The sequence below is a fragment of the Pseudophryne corroboree genome, chromosome 8 (genome assembly GCF_028390025.1).
Source record: "Pseudophryne corroboree isolate aPseCor3 chromosome 8, aPseCor3.hap2, whole genome shotgun sequence".
Classification (NCBI taxonomy): domain Eukaryota; kingdom Metazoa; phylum Chordata; class Amphibia; order Anura; family Myobatrachidae; genus Pseudophryne; species Pseudophryne corroboree.
In genome coordinates, this window is record NC_086451.1 from 295,169,740 (window position 1) to 295,195,282 (window position 25,543).

The 25,543-nt window shown below is 46.3% G+C and overlaps 1 long non-coding RNA gene across 1 annotated transcript in view; it reads right to left on the reverse strand.

Moving 5' to 3' along the window:
- Positions 1 to 11,407: 11,407 nt before the first annotated feature.
- LOC134948999 (uncharacterized) overlaps positions 11,408 to 25,543 on the reverse strand; it is a 102,911-nt gene continuing 88,775 nt past the window's right edge. Inside the window, exons 3-4 of the long non-coding RNA XR_010183079.1 lie at positions 14,990 to 15,057; positions 11,408 to 14,903 (exon numbers count right to left, since the gene is read on the reverse strand). This is a non-coding gene — a long non-coding RNA (uncharacterized LOC134948999). The remainder of the gene's footprint in view (positions 14,904 to 14,989; positions 15,058 to 25,543) is intronic.

Genomic DNA, 25,543 nt, shown 5'->3' on the forward strand with positions numbered 1-25,543 from the left:
ATGTAACCCGGAACATACATAACCAGTTAACAGTATGAACAAACAACAGTAGCGGTCCAAGACCGATTCCAACTGTAACATAACCCTTATGTAAACAATAACTATATACAAGTCTTCAGGGGCGGATCCAGAAGAAAATGATAGGGGGGGCACCATGGAAGGGGCAAGTACATTTGCGTGCGGCTTCGGTGCATGTGAGGTGGCGCTTCTTATACAATGCCCACAGTTGTAGCGCTCATTATGCAATGTCCACTGTACTGGTAGTGCCCCTTATATAGACCCCCAAGTAGTGGTGCCCCTTTTGCAATGCCCGTATTGCCCCCAGTAGTAATGTTGCCTGTAGTAATGCCCAAGTCATTATGCCCCCAGTGGTAATTCCCCTGCAGTCATGACCCCAGTAGTTTACCCCCCCCCTTTAGTTTAGCCTCCCAGTGGTAATGCCCCCAGTAGTTTAGCCACCAGTAGTAATGCCCCCCTGTAGTTTGCCCCATTGTAGTTTAGTCCCTGTAGTTATGCCCCCTTGTAGCTTAGCCTTCAGTAGTAATGCCCCCAGTAGTTTGGCCCCTGTAGTTATCCCCCAGTAGTTTGGCCCCTGTAGTTAAGCCCCCAGTAGTTTGGCCCCCCTGTAGTTTAGCCCCCAAGTAGTAATGCCCCTGTAGTTAAGCCGCCAGTAGTAATGCCCCTGTAGTTACGCCGCCAGTAGTTGGCACCTTTGTAGTTGGCCCCCAGTAATAGTCCCCCAGTAGTTTGCCCCCAGTAGATGCCCCCCAGTAAAAATGTCCCCCAGTAGCTGCCCCCAATAGATGACCCCCCAGTAGTAATGCCCCCAGTAGATGCCCCCAATAGATGACCCCCCAGTAATAATGCCCCCTACGAGTTTGCCCCAATAGATGACCCCACTGTAGTAATGCCCCCAGTAGATGGCCCCCAGTAAAAATGTTCCCCAGTAGCTGCCCCCAATAGATGACCCCTCAGTAGTGATGCCCCCAGTAGATGCCCCCCAGTTATAATGCCCCCAGTAGTTTGCCCCCCCAGTAGTAATGCCCCTTGTTGATGCCCCCCCCAGTAGTAATGTCCCCCGTAGTTTGCCCCCAGGAGATGCCCCCGCTGCATTAAGGAAGAAAAAAACATACTTACCGAGCCCCGTTCCCGCGCCGCTGCAGTCCTCCTCCTCCCTGGGCGTCCGCTCCTCAGTCAGCACTATGAGAGAGACGTCATGACTGACGTCTCTCCCATAGCGCACGGCGCACAGTGACAGCGCCGGAAGCCGGAGCTCAGTACTGAGCTCCTGCCTCCGGCTGCTGCTGTGCAGGGAGACGAGCACCCGCTGGTAACACAATCTCAGCGGGCGCCCGTCATCTCCCTGTGCGGCGCCGGGGGAGAACGGGGGAGCGCAGGGGAGAACGGGGATGGAGGCCAGAAATGACAGGGGGGGCACGGGCCCGAGTGCCCCCCCCCCCCCTGGATCCGCCACTGCAAGTCTTGCAGAGTTTCCGCACTGGGACGGGCGCCCAGCATCCTCTACGGACTAGGAGAAATAGATTTACCGGTAGGTTTAAAATCTTATTTTCTCTTACGTCCTAGAGGATGCTGGGGACTCCGTAAGGGCCATGGGGTTTATACCAAAGCTCCCAATCGGGTGGGAGAGTGCGTATGACTCTGCAGCACCGACTGAGCAAATGTTAGGTCCTCATCAGCCAGGGTATCAAACTTGTAGAATTTAGCAAAAGTGTTTGACCCCGACCAAGTTGCTGCTCGGCAAAGCTGTAATGCCGAGACGCCCCGGGCAGCCGCCCAAGAAGAGCCCACCTTCCTAGTGGAATGGGCCTTAACCGAATGCGATAACGGCAATCCAGCCGTAGAATGAGCCTGCTGAATCGTGTTACAGATCCAGCGAGCAATAGTCTGCTTCGAAGCAGGCGCGCCAATCTTGTTGGCAGCATACAGGACAAACAGAGCCTCTGTTTTCCTAATTCTAGCCGTCCTGGCTACATAAATCCTCAAGGCCCTGACTACATCCAGGGACCTGGAATCCTCCAAGTCACTCGTAGCCACAGGCACCACAATGGGTTGGTTCAAATGGAATGAAGAAACCACCTTAGGCAAAAACTGAGGGCGTGTCCTCAATTCCGCTCTATCAACATGAAAAATCAAGTAGGGGCTCTTGTGAGACAAGGCCGCCAATTCTGACACTCGCCTTGCAGATGCTAAGGCCAACAACATGACCACCTTCCAGGTAAGAAATTTCAACTCAACCTTGTTAAGTGGTTCAAACCAGTGTGATTTTAGGAACTGCAACACCACGTTCAGGTCCCATGGTGCCACTGGAGGCACAAAAGGAGGCTGGATGTGTAGCACTCCCTTTACAAAAGTCTGGACTTCTGGAAGAGAAGCCAATTCCTTCTGAAAGAATATCGAGAGGGACGAAATCTGTACCTTAACAGAGCCTAATTTCAGGCCCATATCCACTCCTGCCTGTAGGAAGTGGAGAAAACGACCCAAATGAAAATCTTCCGTAGGGGCGTTCTTGGTTTCACACCAAGACACATATTTTCGCCAGATACGGTGATAATGTTTTACCGTCACCTCCTTTCTAGCCTTTATTAGAGTAGGGATGACCTCCTCCGGAATCCCCTGCTCAGCTAGGATCCGGCGTTCAACCGCCATGCCGTCAAATGTAACCGCGGTAAGTCTTGGAACACGCAAGGATCCTGCTGCAACAGGTCCTCCCTTAGAGGAAGAGGCCAGGGATCTCCTGTGAGCTCTCCTGAAGATCTGAGTACCAGGCCCTTCGAGGCCAGTCTGGAACAATGAGTATTGTCTGTACTCTTTTTCGCCTTATGATCCTCACCACCTTTGTGATGAGAGGAAGAGGAGGAAACACGTAGACCGATTGGAACACCCATGGCGTTACCAGGGCGTCTACTGCTACTGCCTGAGGGTCCCGGGACATGGCACAATACCTCCGAAGCTTCTTGTTGAGGCGTGACGCCATCATGTCTATTTGAGGAACTCCCCAAAGACCCGTTATCACTGCAAAGACTTCTTGATGAAGTCCCCACTCTCCTGGATGGAGATCGTGTCTGCTGAGGAAGTCTGCTTCCCAGTTGTCCACTCCCGGAATGAAGACAGCCGACAGAGTGCTTACGTGATTTTCTGCCCAGCGAAGAATCCTGGTTGCTTCCGCCATCGCGGCTCTGCTTCTTGTCCCGCCTTGGCGGTTCACATGAGCCACTGCTGTGACATTGTCTGATTGAATCAGAACCGGTAGGTTGCGAAGAAGACTCTCCGCTTGTCGAAGGCCGTTGTATATGGCTCTTAGCTCCAACACGTTGATGTGTAGACAGGACTCCTGGTCTGACCACAGTCCCTGAAAATTTCTTCCTTGGGTGACTGCTCCCCATCCTCGGAGGCTCGCGTCCATGGTTACCAGGATTCAGTCCTGAATTCCAAACCTGCGACCCTCTAGAAGGTGAGCACTTTGCAGCCACCACAGAAGAGACACCCTGGTCCCGGGGGACAGTGTTATTTTCCGATGTAAATGTAGATGGGACCCGGACCATTTGTCCAGAAGGTCCCATTGAAACGTCCTTGCATGAAACCTGCCGAAGGGGATGGCCTCGTAGGCTGCCACCATTTTCCCCAGAACACGAGTGCATTGATGAACTGACACTCTTTTTGGCTTTAGCAGGTCTCTGACCATGTTCTGGATGTCCTGGGCTTTTTCCAACGGGAGAAAAACCTTCTTTTGTTCCGTATCCAGTATCATACCTAGGAACGTTAGTCGAGTTGTCAGAATCAACTGTGACTTCGGTAGATTTAGAATCCAACCGTGTTGCTGGAGCACTCTCAGAGAGAGTGTCACATTGCTCAGCAATTGCTCTCTTGATCTCGCCTTTATCAGGAGATCGTCCAAGTATGGGATAATTGTGACTCCATGCTTGCGTAGGACCACCATCATTTCCGCCATTATCTTGGTGAAAATCCTTGGGGCCGTGGAAAGCCCAAACGGCAACGTCTGAAATTGGTAATGACAATCCTGTACAGCGAATCTCATGTACTCCTGATGGGAAGGATATATGGGGACATGAAGGTAAGCATCCTTTATGTCCAGTGACACCATAAACTCCCTCTCCTCCATGCTGGCTATTATCGCCCTGAGCGATTCCATCTTGAATTTGAATCTTTTCATGTACAGGTTTAGGGATTTTAGATTCAAAATAGGTCTGACCGAACCATCCGGTTTCGGGACCACAAAGAGGGTTGAATAGTACCCTCTTCCCTGTTGGTTCAAGGGAACCCTGATAATTACTTGCTGTTGAAACAGCGTTTGAATTGCAGCTAACACTACATCCCTGTCTGGGGTAGAAGCTGGTAAGGCCGACTTGAAAAATCGTCATGGGGGCACCTCTTCGAATTCCAGTTTGTATCCTTGGGAAACTATTTCCAACGCCCAAGGATTCAGATGTAAAAAGAGTACTAAATTGCGCTTTGAAAGGGATTTGATAGCAGCTCAATTAAATAATTTATCATATATTATAGGAATAAAAAAAGCGCTTGTTATATATAATTATGTGTATGCGCAAAACCTGTAAAAAAAGGAAGATTAGTAAAATGTTTACAGCCCTTTTTGGACTATATAGGATTGGATTGCAAATCAGCCAATAAGGGGATCTGGATAAATATCTATCCCTCTCTAAATGTTGGTCAGTCCATATGTTGTTGAAAAACTGGTATGTATATAGGGAGTTTCTTACCCCTATATAGCTGAAGTCCAGATATTCATAGCGCACGTTGCTGTTTTCCACGGGTAGCAGTGATCTTGCTGCTGTTTAATTAGCAGCTGAGCGGCCGGCTGGCGGCTGGCGGCTTTGATTTTCTATAGGGGTAAGAAACTCCTTATATACATACCAGTTTTTCAACATCATATGGACTGACCAACATTTAGAGAGGGATAGATATTTATCCAGATCCCCTTATTGGCTGATTTGCAATCCAATCCTATATAGTCCAAAAAGGGCTGTAAACATTTTACTAATCTTCCTTTTTTTTACAGGTTTTGCGCATTCACATAATTATATATAACAAGCGCTTTTTTATTCCTATAATATAAGCCCAAGGATTCAGGTCTGAGCTGACCCAGACCTGGCTGAAGAGTCGAAGACGAGCCCCCACCGGTGCGGACTCCCGCAGGGGAGCCCCAGCGTCATGCAGTGGGTTTTGTAGAAGCCGGGGAGGACTTCTGTTCCTGGGCACCAGCCGAAGCAGGTGTTCTTTTCCCTCTACCCTTACCTCTGGCAAGGAAGGAGGCTCCCCGACCTCTTCTGGACTTTTGTGACCGAAAGGACTGCATTTGATATGTTGAAGTTTTCTTCTGCTGTTGGGGAATAAACGGTAAAAAGTTAGATTTACCTGCGGTATGTCACAACTGAGGGCTGGTGCTGACCAGGGGGAAGCCTCAGTTGTAGGGGCTGAGGTATATGTGTACCTGGGAGACAGTACAGGGTTCTTGGACATGCAGGGAACCTTTAGAACAAATGCCCAAAGGCGTGACCAAGACAACAAAGGAAAGTTCAAAGGTTTTATTAAACACAGTTCAGAGGAATACTGATGACTTGGTACTGGTAATAGGAAACACTTAGGAGGGAGATGATGTAAGCAACCTTGGTGCGGTCAGTTGGGAAACTGCCAGGCTGTAACTCAAAATATATCTCACACTGATTTAGGAAACCCCGACAGGCTTTTGGGGAACAATCAAACTTGGCAGGTGTCGGTAAATGGAGACAAGGAGCAGAAACGGGAATGGTGGGTGGGGATACCACCAAAGGTACTGCAGTCGGCACACTGGACGCCCCTGAACCACGGAGGGTTACTTGTATTCCATCCAGCCAAGAGGAGAGGTCCTGGAGACAGCGGATCACATGGCCCTGTGCAGTCTCCTGACGTTCAAGGCAGGCTGCAAGTTTTTGCATCGGCCTGGTCGCTTGGACCTGGTCTCCAGCCGGATCCATTGGGTCAGTGCTTACTGTCACAACTGAGGGCTGGTGCTGACCAGGGGGAAGCCTCAGTTGTAGGGGCTGAGGTATATGTGTACCTGGGAGGCAGTACAGGGTTCTTGGACATGCAGGGAACCATTAGAACAAATGCCCAAAGGCGTGACCAAGACAACAAAGGACAGTTCAAAGGTTTTATTAAACACAGTTCAGAGGAATACTGATGACTTGGTACTGGTAATAGGAAACACAGTTCAGAGGACTACTGATGATAGAAAACCGATGGTGACTTGGGATCGATGGCGGAACACCGATGGTGACATGGGATCGATGGCGGAACACCGATGGTGACTTGGGATCGATGGTGGAACACCGATAGTGACATGGGATCGATGGCGGAACACCGATGGTGACTTGGGATCGATGGCGGAACACCGATGGTGACTTGGGATCGATGGCGGAACACCGATGGTTACTGGCAGGGCAGGGCACCGCTGAAAGCTGGAAGCCGGTGTCAGGTAACTGCCAGTCGCAAGGTGCAATGATGAGACACTGCAGAGTCAGGCTGTACTGCAGAGAAAGTCCATGGAAGGACTGCACACTAGAATCACTGAAGACAATTGAAGCACTGACATCTTTCCACCCCAGGAACAGGATATTTATACCTGCTGGGAAGCAGGGATTGGCTGGCTGATTAACCAGAGACCAGAGTGCAGCTGCTGTGTAATCAGGCTGAGAGCAGAGTGCAGCTGATAGGCTGAAAGGTAACGTGATTAGGAAAACATGGCTGCACCCATGGTAGCTTTTGGAGGGAAAGATTGTTTGTAACTTGAATGTGAGCTTTAACCATGAAGCTACCAGAATCACAGTAAAGAGATTTGAGACAATGAGATGCAGCGTGCTGCACACAGACAGTGCAGATGGAATCCAGGCTTGGAACACTGGGACAGTCTCAGGAGGCATTTGGAAGGTAAATACTGATAAGGAATTACCTAGATCGTGACACGGTAGCTGTGGAAACCAGGTCCGCCAGCCCATCCCCAAACAACACGTCTCCCCTATAGGGTAGAACCTCCATATGCTTTTTCGAATCCGCATCACCCGTCCACTGGCGGGTCCATAAGGATCTTCTCGCTGAAATAGCCATGGCATTGGCTCTGGAGGCCAGTAATCCAATGTACCTTTGAGCGTCTCTCATATACAAGACTGCGTCTTTGATATGGGCTAGAATTAACAAAACAGTATCTCTATCCATGGTATCAAGGTCAGCCGACAGGTTATCTGTCCAGGCTGAAATTGCGCTACATACCCATGCCGATGCAATTGTCGGTCTTAGCAAAGCTCCAGTATGTGAATAAATAGACTTTAAAGTAGTCTCTTGCCTGCGATCCGCAGGATCCTTGAGGGCCGCTGTGTCTGGAGACGGTAGCGCCACTTTCTTTGACAGGCACGTTAAAGCCTTGTCCACAGTGGGAGAGGATTCCCAACGTACCCTGTCCTGTGTAGGGAAGGGGTATGCCATATTAATTCTTTTGGGAATCTGCGGTCTCTTATCCGGAGTCTCCCAAGCTTTTTCAAAAAACTCATTAAGTTCATGAGATGGGGGAAAGTTTATTATCTGTTTCTTTCCCTTAAACATGTGTACCCTCGTGTCAGGAACAGAGGGTTCATCAGCAATATGCAACACATCTCTTATTGCTACAATCATACACTGAATGCTCTTTGTCACCTTAGGGTGCAATTTAGCTTCATCATAGAATCAGAGTCCGTGTCAGTAGTTGTGTCCACAATTTTTGCCAAGGGACGCTTTTGAGACCCCGACGGGCCCTGTGAGTCGGTCCAATCTGAGGATTGACCCCCTGACGCCTCCCCGAATTCAGCCTTATCTAGCCTCTTATGTAAAGATGTCACACTTGCATTCAACATATGCCACATGTCCATCCATTCCTGAGTCGGCACTACCGACGGGGACACACCACTCATCTGCTCTACCTACTCCTTGGAGAAGCCTTCCGCTACAGACATGTCGACACTCACGTAATGACCCCCCACACACACAGGGATATACCTATAAGGGGACAAAACCCCAACCAGGCCCTTAGGAGAGACAGAGAGAGAGTTGCCAGCACACACCCAGCGCCCAAATGACACTGGAAAAACCAGATAGCGCTTTTATATTATATATATATATATCCAATTTCCCACTCACTGCGCGACAATGTGCCCCCCCTTTCTTTTTTCCAACATCTGAAGCGTTCAGCAGGAAAGAGTCCGGGGAGCCAGCGTTTCTCATGCAGCTCTGTGGAGAAAATGGCGCTGGTTAGTGCTGAGGGATCAAGCTCTGCCCCCCCAGCGGCGGGCTTCGGTCCCTCTTCAATTTTCACAAAAATGGCGGGGGGGGTCATCTATTTGCTCCTCCGCAGCCTAATAGCACCTTATTGCCCAAAAACAAGGTTTATTGCTGCCCAGGGCGCCCCCCCCCCCCCTGCGCCCTCACCCATCAGTGCTGTCTGTGTGTTGTGTATAGGAGCAATGGCGCGCAGCTTACCTCTGCGCGCCTTACCTCATGAAGATCTGAAGTCTTCTGCCGCCTGAGATGTCTTCTTGTTTCTCATACTCACCCGGCTTCTATCTTCCGGCATCTGTGAGGAGGACGGCGGCGCGGCTCCGGGACGAACCCTAGGGTGAGACCTGTGTTCCGACTCCCTCTGGAGCTAATGGTGTCCAGTAGCCTAAGAAGCAGAGCCTATCAGTTGAGTAGGTCTGCTTCTCTCCCCTCAGTCCCACGATGCAGGGAGCCTGTTGCCAACAGGACTCCCTGAAAATAAAAAACCTAACAAAATTATTTTTCCACAGAAAACTCAGGAGAGCTCTCTGCAGTGTACCCTTCTCCTCTGGGCACAGAATCTAACTGAGGTCTGGAGGAGGGGCATAGAGGGAGGAGCCAGTGCACACCCATAGGAAAAGTTCTTTTAGGTGCCCATGTCTCCTGCGGAGCCCGTCTATACCCCATGGTCCTTACGGAGTCCCCAGCATCCTCTAGGACATAAGAGAAATACCAGTAATCCTCATAGAGGAAAAATAAATGACCCACATTAATACATACAAATTAAGGAGATATTATTTGTATTATAGGCTTGACCAACGGTGAATACCAGTGCACTCAGCGTCATTTTTATTTGATTTTAATATATTGGTATGTATTAGGAATCATGTGTTACTTATTTAATTTCACCTTTATTTGACTAGATGTACAATTATTTTATGTATAGATCACCATTTAGGTATATATGGTATTTTCCCTATATGATTTATAAAATCAATTTTTGTAACATTACACACACTGGCAACAGTATATTACCAATACTATTGGAATCATATATAAATGTATTTTGACTCCTAAGGAGGGATTTATCTTCTCCCATTCTGATTTTTTCTGACCCCTACCCCCTCTTATAACATCAGATAATATGACCACCCCAATTCTTACAATGATATGGTTCTTTCAGATTTTACTTGTGGGAACAACATTACCGATAAATTGGTTATTTGCCCCATTACTCTTCTAATATTCATTGGTATGTATAGAAACATTACCTTAGAATTATGATCACCATGGTATGTTGTATATAAATGTTCATTTTGATTCATATTTATTGTCTAGACATGATCCCCTGATGAAGTCCTTCGGGATGAAACGCGTCGGGTATTGTTTTAGCTGCAAGAACATCAGACATCCTGTATAAGATACTATTGGATGGAATATACTGATTATATCATGTCTTCCATAAAATTGGAATCTGTATTTTAAACATGTATATTGCTTGAAGTGTATGTGGCAATTTATGTTCACTAAAGTACACTGTGCATGGATAATATGTGAATAAATTGAACGTTTTTTTATTATATTGTGGTCAAAACTTGGAAGAGTATTCCTATTTAACAACACATACACCTCCTTAGACATTCTGTGTTTTATACATACATGTATATATATATATATATATATATATATATACTGTATATATATATATATATATATATATACACTGTATATACCAACGTAATTATGCGGCACTCACGGCTTTAAATAAGAACTGTTCTTATTTGAAGCCGTGAGTGCCGTTTCTTCACGTTGGTATTTGTAGTATATAGACAGGTGTGTGCCTTTCCAAATCATGTCCAATCAACTGAATTTACCACAGGTGGACTCCAATTAAACTGTTGGAACATTTCAAGCATGATCAGTGGAAACAGGATGCACCTGGGCTCAATTTTGAGCTTCATGGCAAAGGCTGTGAATACTTATGTACATTTGATTTCTTAGTTTTTTATTTTTAATAAATTAGCAAAAATCTCAAAAAAACCTTTTCACATTGTCATTATGGGGTATTGTGTGTAGAATTTTGAGGACAAAAATGAATTTATTCCATTTTAGAATAAGGCTGCAACATAACAAAATGTAGAAAAGTGAAGCGCTGTGAATACTTTCCGGATGCACTGTATATAGGCATTCATATCACACATTTCACAGTAACCAGAAGAGCTTTGCCAGCAAGCTTCTGAAAAAGTGCCAGAATATAAACAAAATGTCACATCACAAATCACACTTTGCCAAATTTAGGGGGACTCTTATAGGCCCTACACACTTGGCGATATTCTGAAAGATATGAACGATCTCGTTCATAAATGAACGAGAACTCGTTCATATCTTTCAGTGTGGAGACTTAAGCGATGAACGATGCGCGTCCCCGTGCTAGTTCATCGCTGGTCTCCCGTCGGCTGTGCATGCAGGCCAATATGGACGATCTCGTCCATATTTGCCTGCACTTCAATGCAGCCGGGTGACGGGGGGAGTGAAGAAACTTCACTCCCCCCGTCACTGCCCCCCCGCCGCCGGGTCGCTCGTCGGCCGTATCGGCCGTCGGGCACCTCGGCGGCACATCGCCAAGTGAGTAGGGCCCATCAGTCTCCAAGCCTCCAGACAGATTTGCCCCATCTAGGAGTCTCCTGGAGAGGCCTTTACAGAAGTCAGCAAGTATACCACTAGTTGGTCAGGAAAAAGCACAAGTGATTTGAAAGTCTCTGGGATAGAGGAATTCAGCAATCCTTGTTGCTGTACTGAATGATTACTGCTTACAGGCTTGGAGTCCATGATGCAAGTAACCTAACACTTAAGCTGCCTTATAAACAGAAATATACTGTATATCATTTTTTTCCTACGTGTTTTTTTTCCACTTTCTGCTGCAAGTTTCTAGACGCTGCCACAAAACAATGAGTATGAAACTATCAAATCAGCTGAGTAGCAGATATCTTGGTAAACATCTTTTTAAAGGTGCCAGTAAATGCTGGGTAATTATCCATCACTGAGTCACAACAATCCACAGCATAGATCAAAGATACGGAACAAACAATTCAAAACAAGAACATTTTATTGTACATACTAGACTAGACAGTACAGGGATTACACAGGCACAACAGGTCACCACATGATATTAGTGATTCTACCTGTCCTAAAAGAGAGAATTAATGAGTTCAAGGTTAGACTGTGAGCAGGGTCGCAAGACTGTGCCATTGCGGTTTATATATTTAAATCTCTTTACAATGTTATATAAATAAAATAATTATAATTCTGCTTCTGTATGCCCAAATGCACTCCACAGGGGAGATTCAATTAGGTTGCAGTCTGGACAATGCAGGTGTGTCCGGACCGTTGGAGGGGCGTGCCGCAGTGGCTGTGTGACGTTACCAGTAATACTAAGTGGACAAAGATGTATCTGTCTTCCAGCGTTGTTTGGACATCTTCTGCGAGGACTTCTTGTTAATTAAGGCGCCACAGATTGGCTTCATTATCAATGTGGCAACTGGCAAATATATTGGAACTGTTTACCTTGTTGCACCTTGACATCACATTTACTGGTGCTCACTGACTGTGTTTTAAACTAACTAACAGCATTATTTATATCCTGGATAATTATTTGGACCTATTGAGCAACTGCTTACCTCAAAGGGCCCATGTGCATTACTGCGGACTGAAACTGGTTTTATTACACCCTGACTGCATGACTGTTCTGTCCATACCTGGATGTTATGGAGCTAAGTTTGTAAAATGTCAGATTTTGCCACAAAAGTCAGACATTTTGCAAACCCAGCCAATGTAATGGCATCCAAGTACATGCAAAGTCATGGCTGGCCAAAAGTCAGATCCAGATGTTTTTCCCATGTTAAATATACAACCAGGCTGATGTAATGGAGTCTGAGCTTGGAAATCTCACACAAAACAGTTCTACAAAGTCAGACATAAAAAGAGCTGTTTTTTGGGGGGGCGAGTTATATTTGTCAATGTTAAAAAACAATTACAAGTACACAATTACAGCACATTTCCAACAAATTATATTTTTTAAATGATCTCTAACCTTAAAAACAAAAAACTTTGATATCTCAAAATAGTTTGTGTACTGTACATGTCATTTTTGCATATTTTGCTCTGGAAATTGCATCTTAGATGCAAAATGATGCGAATAAGATGCACAAGCAGCTACTGCTGTTTAAAATGATATACGGCATGCCTATATTCTGTGTGTAATTGTGGCTGTATCTGCATATGAAATGTTATGCTACAGTGTTTCCCTACCAAACATAATTTGGTATGCCACTATAGCTGCAATTACATACAGAATATATGCATGCCACATATAATTTTAATAAGCAGGAGCTGCTTGTGCATCCTGGAGGACTGGGGTTTATATAGAGTGTGTGATGCTTCAATCATGGGACTTTTGTGTAACAATGGGTGACTCGTTACAGATAGATACACACTAGTTGATGTGCTCTGTGAGTGACATCACCTAGTGTTTCCCCTCCCGGGCCAGGCCGCCCGACAGCAGGCATACACACTGTGCGATATCACCAGGGGTTAAAGTGAGATGGAACGGGGCAGAACTGCGTTCCGTCAGTTCCATTTGGAGACGGAACCAGTTCCGCCTCCTCTAGCCCAACTAACCCGATGTCAGCCCTGCATGCAGGGAAATGCTAGGCGCCCGCTGAGATTGTGTTACCAGCTGGCACCCGGCTCCCTCCCCACAGCGGCAGCTGGGGGAAGGAGCTCAGTCCTGAGCTCCAGCTTCCGGCAGTGCGCGGCGCTGCGCTATGGGAGAGATGTCATGACGTCTCTCCCATAAATTCAAGGAGTGGGTGGCCAGGCGGAGAGCAGCGGTCCGGAAGCAGAAGCAGGGCTTGGTGAGTATTGTGGTTTGTTTGTTTTTTGTGTGTGTATGTAAGCGGCACTTCTAAAGGGGAATAACCACAGGGGGCATAACTTCAGGGGGCTAAATTACTGGGAGCATAACTAAAGGGGCTATAAGTATAGGAGCTAAACTACAGGGGGGGGGTTAAACTACTGAGGGCTAAACTACAGGGGGGCTAAACTACTAGGGGCATAACTATTGGGGGCATAACTACGGCTGCTAAAGTACAGGGGGCTAAACTAATGGGGGCATAACTAGTGAGGGCATAAGGGGCTAAACTACAGGGAGGCTAAACTACTGGGGGCATAACTATTGGGGGTTAAACCATGGCGGCTAAACTACTGGGGACATAACTACAGGGGCAAAACTACAGGGGGCATTACCACTGAGGGCTAAACTACTGGGGGCATTACCACTGGGGACATAACTACTGGGGGCATAACTACAGGCAGCACTACTACAGTGGCATTTCTACTGGGGGCAATACTACGCAGGGGCATTATCACTAAGGTCATTACTACTAGAGCCCTACTAATGAGGGCATTGAAAAAGGGGCATCACTCCTGGAGACATAAGGGGCATTACTACGGGGGGCATTGCATAAGCGGCACCCCTACTATGGGCTCTACATAAGGGGCACTACCACTGTGGGCACTACCACTGCAGTGGACATTGCATAAGGGGCACTACTACTGTGGGCACTGTATAAGGGGCGCTGCTGCTGTGGGCATTATGTGTATTAGGGGTGCCACTACTGTGGGCATTCTATAAGGAGCGCTACTGCTGTGGGCATTATGTGTATTAGGGGTGCTACTGCTGTGTGCATTATGTGTATTAGGGGTGTTACTACTGTGGGCTTTGTGTATAAGGGGCTCTAATGTGTGTTACAACATGAATAAGGGACACCACTGTGGTGTAATGTGAATAAGATTGTGCCACTGTGCGGTATAATTTTAATTGGGGATACTTTTGCATGACCATGCCCCTTTCATCTTGAGACACGCCCCTTTTATCTCTTTATTGCATAGGCGCCGGGGGGGGGGGGAGTTTCACCAGCTCTCTGGGACCACTTTAAGCACTGGATGTCGCTAGCATTATCGCAAAGTGACGTCATGCCGCGGCCGGACGAAGCATGCAGCTTTGGACAGTGAGTCCAAATTGAGCTGCATGCAAAGCCAAGACCGAGGGTCGTTTACGACCCGCGGAGCCGCACATCGCTCTTCGTCAGTTGCATACACACTGGGCAATATAGTAAACTATATCGCTCAGGAGGGGAAAAATTAGCGTGTATATATATATATATATATATATATATATTTATGAAAGAAGAAAACAGAATTCTCATGGGAGCTTAAACCACCTCAGAAGATCAAAAACATTTATATTAAAAATTGTTTATTCATAAAATTAGCAATAAAATCTTCATCACTGTTGTAAATATTAGTATCACAAATGAATAAAAATCCCTTTCTTAAGATCATATACATCAAATAAACAAGAACATGTTGTTTTAACAATAAATTGGAGAATTGTATTCTGATGATATCAGCTGTTGCATAAGATGTCAGATCTTCAATTCAATTATTCAGATGTATGATCTAATCCACATGTTTGAAGAAATCCAACGCGTTTCGTCCGATAGGACTTCATCAGGGGTTATAATCTAGGTGGTTATTAGGAAAGAATATGTAAGTCTTATATTCAATTGTCATAAACACTTAATTTTTTTTAGAATATCCACATACATACCAGATTTCAATATTTATGAATTTCAATATCATATCCGGATTATTATGCCGTTGAATTGAGCAAGATATCTGAAAATATCATCATCAAAATATCAATTCACATGTATAAAAGAATACAAAATACTGAGAAAATACATCATTGTATCAATGAACATCTGAAAGAAGGAGGGAGGGCAACAAAGGTCTGACAACATAATTAAGTCATATTTAATAATTAGCTGAATGATTGATTAATAGCTACACTCCAGAACAGAATCGTTATTCCAGAGATAATTGATGATTAAATTAGTGATACATTCAAATATTATTCCATAAATACTTGAATTAATACTAAAATTATTAATCCCTTTATACTAGATAATAACAAGATAATTATAGCCTTGATTGAGCTCATAGTGATATTCTTAATTCATCAAAATTCAAAACGATAACAAGACTAATAATTGGATTAATAATTAGATTCATTCATTTTAAATACTTCAAACAGATTTGTGATCACATTCCATAAATGTACATACCGGTTTAGTTTCACCAACTGATATCATTTCATTTCAGCACTATAAGTAATTTCAGCACTATAAGGAATGTAACAAAATTTGCAAAAAGGAAATAAGAGCGGCTAAAGTAGAAACTGAAAAACTAGTAGCAAAGGAAAGCAAAGCGAATCCCAAAAAATTATTTAAATACATTAATAGCAAGAGATTAAAGAAGGAGAGTATAGGCCCTTTAAAAGACAAGTTGTGAGTCTTAAGCAAAAATGATAATGACATAGCGGACACACTAAATGAGTTTTTTTCAACAGTATTCACTCGTGAGGACCCAATTCAGGGACTAACGCACAATCTCAATAATGAGAATATCACACTGATAGGTACTTATTTAAGCGAGGAAGTAGTCTGTGACCAATTAAAACATTTAAAGATTAATAAATCACCAGGGCCCGATGGTATTCATCCAAGGATTCTAATGGAGCTTCACTCTGAACTGGCAAAACCGCTATCTTTGATCTTTAAGGATTCAGTTATATCAGGTATGGTTCCCAAAGTCTGGTGTATAGCGGAAGTAGTGCCTATATTCAAAAAGGGAAGTAAAGCTGAACCAGGTAATTATAGACCAGTTAGTCTTACATCTATAGTGGGGAAAGTATTGGAAGGTATTCTAAGAGATAGTATTCAGAAGTTCCTTGAAACCAATAAGGTCATTAAAAGGAATCAACATGGGTTTATGAAGGACAGATACTGTCAAACCAACTTACTTGGCTTTTATGAAACAGTAAGCGCAAACCTAGATCAGGGTAAAGAGGTGGATGTAATCTTTTTAGACTTTGCCAAAGCGTTCGATACTGTACCACACATGAGACTTATCTACAAGCTACAAGAATCAGGGCTAGGAAGCACAATATGCACTTGGGTCAAAAACTGGTTAGATGCAGCGCGTTGTGGTTAATGGATCTTTTTCAACTTGGACTGAAGTGCTAAGTGGTGTGCCGCAAGGCTCAGTATTAGGACCGCTATTGTTCAATATTTTCATTAACGACCTAACAGAAGGTCTAGAGAGCATGGTGTCAATTTTTGCAGATGATACCAAATTGTGTAAGGCTATAACTACAGAGGAGGATGCCGAGTCTCTTCAGAATGACTTAGTTAAATTAGAAGCATGGGCAGCCAAATGGAGAATGCGCTTCAACACAGACAAGTGTAAGGTAATGCACTGTGGTAACAAGAACAAAAATTACACCTACCTACTAAATGGGGTAAAATTAGGGGATTCTGTACTGGAAAAGGACTTAGGTGTCCTCATAGATAGCAAGCTAAGCAGTAGTACCCAAAGTAGGACTGCAGCAAAGAAGGCTAATAAGATATTAGCATGCATAAAACGGGGTATTGATGCTAGGGACGAGAGTATTATACTCCCGTTATATAAATCACTAGTGAGGCCACACCTTGAATACTGTGTACAATTCTGGGCACCGTACTACAAAAAGGATATCCTGGAGCTTGAAAAGGTACAGAGGAGGGCGACCAAACTAATTAAGGGCATGGAGACGATGGAATACAAGGAAAGGCTTGAAAGACTAGGCATGTTTACATTGGAAAAGCGGAGACTAAAGGTGGCCATCCACTACTCAGACTTGTCTGAACTGCAGATCGCATCAGATTTCTCTTGAACTCTCCCGGGAGCATCCCGGGAATTGGATCAGACCCTGGCTTTAATTTTCATTACATTCACTTCAGATATATCTGATGCACACAACACACATGCTACATGTGATTGATCTGATGCTGCTGCTGCCGCTGTTCCCCCTCTTGGTGGGTGGGAGTGGTCAGGGAGATGCCAGTCAAGTGACGCTTCAGATGAATCTGATCAGATACATCTGAAGTTAAAAAAACAATCCGATGTGCACCTGTTTTCTTCAGATTCAGATAAATAGTTGGGGCAGCCTCAGAGATCTGTAGTTCAGACATATCTGACACGGGAGTGAGCATCGGATCGGAAGAGCCATCCGATGTGACACTTTTTTTCAGATATGACGGTCAGATGCATCGAAATCTGAAGAAAACTGCCCAAATCGGACTAGTGGATGGGGGCCTTAAGGGGATATGATCAACATCTACAAATATATAAGGGGACAATACACAGAGCTTGCGCGGGACCTGTTTTTGGTTAGATCAACACAGAGGACTTGTGGACACTCGCTCAGGTTAGAGGAGAGGAGATTCCGCACAATACGGCGTAAAGGCTTTTTCACGGTAAGGACAATACATGTTTGGAATTCCCTGCCCGAGGGAGTTGTAATGGCGGAATCTGTCAACACCTTTAAGAATGGGTTAGATAAATTCCTAATGGATAAGGATATCCAGGGGTATGGTGCATAGTCATGCATTATAGTTACTATAAATAGGGATAAAATGTAACGGCTGACAGCAGCATCAGTCAGAAACTTTAGTCAAATCATCATGCATAGGAGACCACAAATAGGTTGAACTCGATGGACAATTGTCTTTTTTCAACCTCAGATACTATGTTACTATGTTACTATATCAATGAATAGTATAAAATGTAGTGCTGTGAACAATTCCTACGAGCGAAAAAGTATTTTATATAAGCTTGTTAGGAAATTGTTACCCCAAATATAATTCATAGCCATAATAATTTATAATTCTAATTGGATGTCAAATGGTAATCTCATACCCCTAAATAGTGTAGAGTTAGAAATTACTATCACTAATGATAGGCTCTGCACAAATCAGAACAAATGGAAACCCTCAGTAGGGTGGGGTCATCTTAATGCATTTATTACAGACAACTGGAAAAACCATCAAATGAATGTGACCACCTTAGTACGTTTATTACAAATCACTTAAGTAATTATAAGAGACCATGCTGATAATAGACTTGTATAATCAAAAAGGCAGATCAAAAATGTCCATAATAATAAAATACACTTAAATTTAATTAACGTAATTGCTGATATTACAGAGTTTCTGTCAAGTTCTATAATTACTAATATGACTGAGTTTCTTTCAGATTTATAAATGATTTAATCCTACTTCAATAAAATAATTATAAATAAATGGCAGGCTCACCTTTTGAGTGTATCATTAATCACTTCATAATAATAAGTGAAAGTAATGGATAGAGTTATTCAAGGACAGGTTTACAACTTCCTAAAGGATCATAGAAAGACTATCAGAAATTCATTAGATCTTATTGAAATCACCTATATAATAGCCCAGCTCTGTGACTTTGTGCCTGTGTGTATAACGCATCTCTCATTGGGTTAGTGGCAGGTCTATCACACCCAGTCCACAGCTGATTGGGCGAGAAACGCCCTCCCACACAGGTTACATCCAATGGGAGGCTCGCCCTTTGCCTGCTGTGTTTTCATAGAGCAGGCTTAGCAATGGGACTGATGGAGCTGCAGCTCCAGCCCCACACCCCAAAATAGTCCCACTGCATCTGAAGCAACATACCCTCCAACAATTTACACATAAAAATTGAGACAAATTAGAAAAGGGACGTGGCCACGGGTACACACGCGTGGCCACGCCCCTTTCCCCCCATACTTTCAATGGAAGCTTGGAGAGTCAATAATCGGTACAGACCATAAAAAAAAGGGACTGTACCTGCCAAAAAGGTACAGCAGGAGGCTATGCCACTGCATCTGCATCAAGTCTCTGCGCTGTAGATAGGGGGGAAAATCCTTTTACTGCAGCGTCGTAAGTCCTGCTGCCAGTCCGCCTGCCCCCTCCGCCATCAACAATCCCCACTCCTTAGCCGCAGTGCAGGAGGAACAAAAGCTGCTGCGGCCACCGGCATTCATGTGTATGAAAGCGGCGCAGCGGAAGGCTTTCATAGCCCTCCCTGTGCCGCATACTCTCTGAGCCCCGGAGCCTCCTCTGCACGTGATGTCACAGAAGTGCCTCCCCACCACAGCCGCACCCAGATCCCCAGAGGCCCTGACTCCGCAACACAGCACCTATGCTGCCGGCCTGGAAGCCTGGATGGAGTGGGTGATATCGCGGAGGGTAATGTCTGGATGCTGAATCAATGTAAAAGGTGACAGTGCTGTGCAGTGTAGTGGGTGTGCAGTCTGGGCCGGTGCTAGGGTGTTCGGCGCCCCCCTGCAAACTATAAATTGGCAACCTCACATACTTTACAAATGCACAGCGCACATAATACCCCCTGTAGTAGAGACACTTACACATGTAACGTCCCCTGTACCAGAGACGCTTACACATGTAATGCCCCCTGTACCAGTGACGCTTACACATGTAACGCCCCCTGTAGCGATGACGCTTACACAAGTAACGCCCCCTGTACCAGTGACGCTTACACACGTAACGCCCCCTGTACCAGTGATGCTTACACACGTAACGCCCCCTGTACCAGTGACGCTTACACATGTAACGCCCCCCCCTGTACCAGTGACACTTACACACGTAACGCCTCCTGTAGCAGTGACGCTTACACACGTAACTCCCCCTGTAGCAGTGACGCTTACACACGTAACGCCCCCTGTACCAGTGACGCTTACACACATAACGCCCCCTGTAGCAGTGACGCTTACACACGTAACGCCCTCTGTACCAGTGCCGCTTAGACACCTAACGCCCTCTGTACCAGTGACGCTTAGACACGTAATGCCCCTGTATCTGTGCTGCTTAGACACGTAACGGCCCATGTACCAGTGATGCTTACACATATAACGCCCCCTGTACCAGTGCCGCTTACACATGTAACGCCCCCTCTAGCAGTGACGCTTACACAAGTAACACCCCCTGTAGCAGTGACGCTTACACAAGTAACACCCCCTGTACCAGTGACGCTTACACACGTAACGCCCCCTGTACCAGTGATGCTTACACACGTAACGCCCCCTGTACCAGTGACGCTTACACACATAATGCCCCCCTGTACCAGTGACGCTTACACACGTAACGCCCCCCTGTACCAGTGACGCTTACACACGTAACGCCCCGCGTAGCAGTGACACTTACACACATAACGCCCCCCGTAGCAGTGACACTTACACACGTAACGCCCCCTGTACCAGTGCCGCTTACACACGTAACGCCCCCTGTACCAGTGCCGCTTAGACACGTAATGCCACTGTATCTGTGCCGCTTAGAAACGTAACGCCCCCTGTACCAGTGCCGCTTAGACATGTAATGCCCCCTGTACCAGTGATGCTTACACACGTAACGCCCCCCTGTACCAGGGATGCTTACACACATAACGACCCCTAAACTACAGCTCCCAGCAGCCCTTAGCACCAAAGCATTCCGGCCCTTAGGGCTGCTGGGAGCTGTAGTTTATTGAGTGCATCTTCCCTGTAATGTGGTGCGTTGGGACACCGGCGCTAACAATAGTGACTGGCTGCTGTGCGAGTCTCTGGGAGAGTCACTGCCAAAGGGAGGACAGCAGCTTAGCTGCTGACAGGAGGAGAAGCAGGATAAGCATTACCCGCCCCTCCCCCACTCGCAGTACCTCCGGGCTCCATCCGCAGCACCCCCACACACACCCTCCAGCACCCGCGATAGCTCAGGACCCCCTCCCCCACCCACAGCAACCCCGCACCCGCCCCTCCCGCCGCACCACCGCATTCGCCCCTCCCCCACCCGGGGCACCACCGCAACTGCTCCTCCCCCACCCATGGTGGCTCCGGACCCCACTTGCGGTACCACCGCAACCGCCCCTCCCGCGGCACCCCCGGATCCCATCCGCGTCTTCCCCGCACCCACCACTCCCCCAACGAAAGCACCTACTAGGTGATTCATCAGGCCCTGCGTGCGCTGTTCACCCCATTGCAAGGGGCTTCTCACCCCTTAACCATTGCACGCTCTTTGTCCATGCAATATTTAACCACTCACACAAATATGATTGGAGGTAATACTCCATATAATAAAAATATTGCATGACACAAGGGTGTGCAAGGGTTAAGGGGGCGTAGCCCCTTACGATGGTGTGAAGAGCGCCCGTAGGGCGCGGTGAATCACCTAGTATTAAATATTAAGTGGAGAATGAGCTCACCTTCACAATGCCTCAGGATTCACCTTACAGCTATAAGTGAAGGTGAAAACTAGGGCAACTATATACACCTAATGTGGTTACATCACTTCCTGTTTGAAAATTAGTACGATTAAACATTTTTATCCCTTTAATATTAGTTAAAATAGAAGACCAAACAGTGAAAACTTTTGTATTATACTGTATCTAGAAGACTTTATTCATATATTGTGGTCCATTCAAATAAATATTAGGAGGTAAAAAACATCTAAGTGGAAAAAATAAAAATATATATTACCCACTAGATTACCACAGCAGCTGGAAGGGGTTTGTCAGACACACATAACGCCCCCTACAAAGATAAACAATATACAAGAAAATAAGATTTTACTCACCGGTAAATCTATTTCTCGTAGTCCGTAGTGGATGCTGGGCACTCCGAAAGGACCATGGGGAATAGCGGCTCCGCAGGAGACTGGGCACAACTAAAAGAAAGCTTTTTGACTACCTGGTGTGCACTGGCTCCTCCCACTATGACCCTCCTCCAAGCCTCAGTTAGGATACTGTGCCCGGAAGAGCTGACACAATAAGGAAGGATTTTGAATCCCGGGTAAGACTCATACCAGCCACACCAATCACACCGTATAACTCGTGATACCATATCCAGTTAACAGTATGAAACATAACTGAGCCTCTCAACAGATGGCTCATAACAATAACCCTTTAGTTAACAATAACTATGTACAAGTATTGCAGACAATCCGCACTTGGGATGGGCGCCCAGCATCCACTACGGACTACGAGAAATAGATTTACCGGTGAGTAAAATCTTATTTTCTCTAACGTCCTAGTGGATGCTGGGAACTCCGAAAGGACCATGGGGATTATACCAAAGCTCCCAAACGGGCGGGAGAGTGTGGATGACTCTGCAGCACCGAATGAGAGAACTCAAGGTCCTCCTCAGCCAGGGTATCAAATTTGTAGAATTTAGCAAACGTGTTTGCCCCTGACCAAGTTGCAGCTCGGCAAAGTTGTAAAGCCGAGACCCCTCGGGCAGCCGCCCAAGATGAGCCCACTTTCCTCATGGAATGGGCTTTTACTGATTTAGGATGCGGCAATCCAGCCGCAGAATGCTCCAGCTGAATTGTGCTACAAATTCAGCGAGCAATAGTCTGCTTAGAAGCAGGAGCACCTAATTTGTTGGGTGCCTACAGGATAAAAAGCGAGTCAGTTTTCCTGACTCCAGCCGTCCTGGAAATATAAATTTTTAAGGCCCTGACTACGTCCAGTAACTTGGAATCTTCCAAGTCCCTAGTAGCCGCAGGCACTACAATAGGTTGGTTCAAGTGAAAAGCTGATACCACCTTAGGGAGAAACTGGGGACGAGTCCTCAATTCTGCCCTATCCATATGGAAAATCAGATAAGGGCTTTTTCATGACAAAGCCGCCCATTCTGACACACGCCTGGCCGAAGCCAAGGCCAATAACATGACCACTTTCCACGTGAGATATTTCAAATCCACAGTTTTAAGTGGCTCAAACCAATGTGATTTTAGGAAACTCAACACCACGTTGAGATCCCAAGGTGCCACAGGAGGCACAAAAGGGGGTTGAATATGTAGCACTCCCTATACAAATGTCTGAACTCCAGGCAGTGAAGCCAGTTCTTTCTGGAAGAAAATCGACAGAGCCGAAATCTGGACCTTAATGGAACCCAAGTTTAGGCCCATAGTCACTCCTGACTGTAGGAAGTGCAGAAAACGACCCAGCTGAAATTCCTCTGTTGGGGCCTTCCTGGCCTCACACCACGCAACATATTTTCGCCAAATACGGTGATAATGGTTTGCGGTTACTTCTTTCCTGGCTTTTATCAGCGTAGGAATGACTTCCTCCGGAATGCCCTTTTCCTTTAGGATCCGGAATTCAACCGCCATGCCGTCAAACGCAGCCGCGGTAAGTCTTGGAACAGACAGGGCCCCTGCTGTAGCAGATCCTGTCTGAGCGGTAGAGGCCATGGGTCCTCTGATATCATTTCTTGAAGTTCTGGGTACCAAGCTCTTCTTGGCCCATCCGGAACCACGAGTATCGTTCTTACTCCTCGTTTTCTTATTATTCTCAGTACCTTTGGTATGAGAGGCAGAGGAGGGAATACATAAACCGACTGGTACACCCACGGTGTCACTAGAGCGTCCACAGCTATTGCCTGAGGGTCCCTTGACCTGGCGCAATATCTAGTTTTTTGTTTAGGCGGGACGCCATCATGTCCACCTGTGGCCTTTCCCAACGGTTTACCAACAGTTGGAAGACTTCTGGATGAAATCCCCACTCTCCCCGGTGTAGGTCGTGTCTGCTGAGGAAGTCTGCTTCCCAGTTGTCCACTCCCGGAATGAACACTGCTGACAGTGCTAAGACGTGATTTTCCGCCCATCGGAGAATCCTTGTGGCTTCTGCCATCGCCATCCTGCTTCTTGTGCCGCCCTGTCGGTTTACATGGGCGACTGCCGTGATGTTGTCTGATTGGATCAGTACCGGCTGGTTTTGAAGCAGAGGCCTTGCCAGACTTAGGGCATTGTAAATGGCCCTCAGTTCCAGAATATTTATGTATAGGGACGACTCCTGACTTGACCAAAGTCCTTGGAAATTTCTTCCCTGTGTGACTGCCCCCCAGCCTCGAAGGCTGGCATCCGTGGTTACCAGGACCCAGTCCTGTATGCCGAATCTGCGGCCCTCTTGAAGATGAGCATTTTGCAGCCACCACAGTAGAGATACCCTGGTCCTTGGAGACAGGGTTATCAGCCGATGCATCTGTAGATGCGATCCCAACCACTTGTCCAAGAGGTCCCACTGAAAGGTTCTTGCATGGAACCTGCCGAATGGAATTTTGCTTCGTAAGAAGCTACCATTTTTCCCAGGACTCGTGTGCAGTGATGCACCGATACCTGTTTTGGTTTCAGGAGGTCTCCGACTAGAGATGACAGCTCCTTGGCTTTCTCCTGCGGGAGAAACACTTTTTTCTGTTCTGTGTCCAGAACCATCCCCAGGAACAGTAGGCGTGTGGTAGGAACCAGCTGTGACTTTGGAATGTATAGAATCCATCCGTGCTGTTGTATCACTTCCCGAGATAGTGCTACTCCGACCAACAACTGCTCCTTGGACCTCGCCTTTATAAGGAGATCGTCCAAGTACGGGATAATTAAAACTCCCTTTTTTCGAAGGAGTATCATCATTTCTGCCATTACCTTGGTAAAGACCCTCGGTGCCGTGGACAGTCCAAACGGCAGTGTTTGGAATTGGTAATGGCAATCCTGTACCACAAATCTGAGGTACTCCTGGTGAGGATGGTAAATGGGGACATGTAGGTAAGCATCCTTGATGTCCAGGGATACCATGTAATCCCCCTCCTCCAGGCTTGCAATAACCGCCCTGAGCGATTCCATCTTGAACTTGAATTTTTTTATGTATGTGTTCAAGGATTTCAAATTTAAAATGGGTCTCACCGAACCGTCCGGTTTCGGTACCACAAACAGTGTGGAATAGTAACCCCGTCCTTGTTAAAGTAGGGGCACCTTGACTATCACCTGCTGGGAATACAGCTTGTGAATTGCCTCTAGCACAGCCTCCCTGCCTGAGGGAGTTGTCGGCAAGGCAGATTTGAGGAAACGGCGGGGGGGAGACGCCTCGAATTCCAGCTTGTACCCCTGAGATACTACTTGAAGGATCCAGGGATCCACCTGTGAGCGAGCCCACTGATCGCTGAAATTCTTGAGGCGGCCCCCCACCGTACCTGGCTACGCCTGTGGAGCCCCCGCGTCATGCGGTGGACTCAGAGGAAGCGGGGGAAGAATTTTGATTCTGGGAACTGGCTGACTGGTGCAGCTTTTTCCCTCTTCCCTCGTCTCTGTGCAGAAAGGAAGCGCCTTTGACCCGCTTGCTTTTCTGAAGCCGAAAGGACTGTACCTGATAATACAGTGCTTTCTTAGGCTGTGAGGAAACCTGAGGTAAAAAATTTTCTTCCCAGCTGTTGCTGTGGATACGAGGTCCCAGA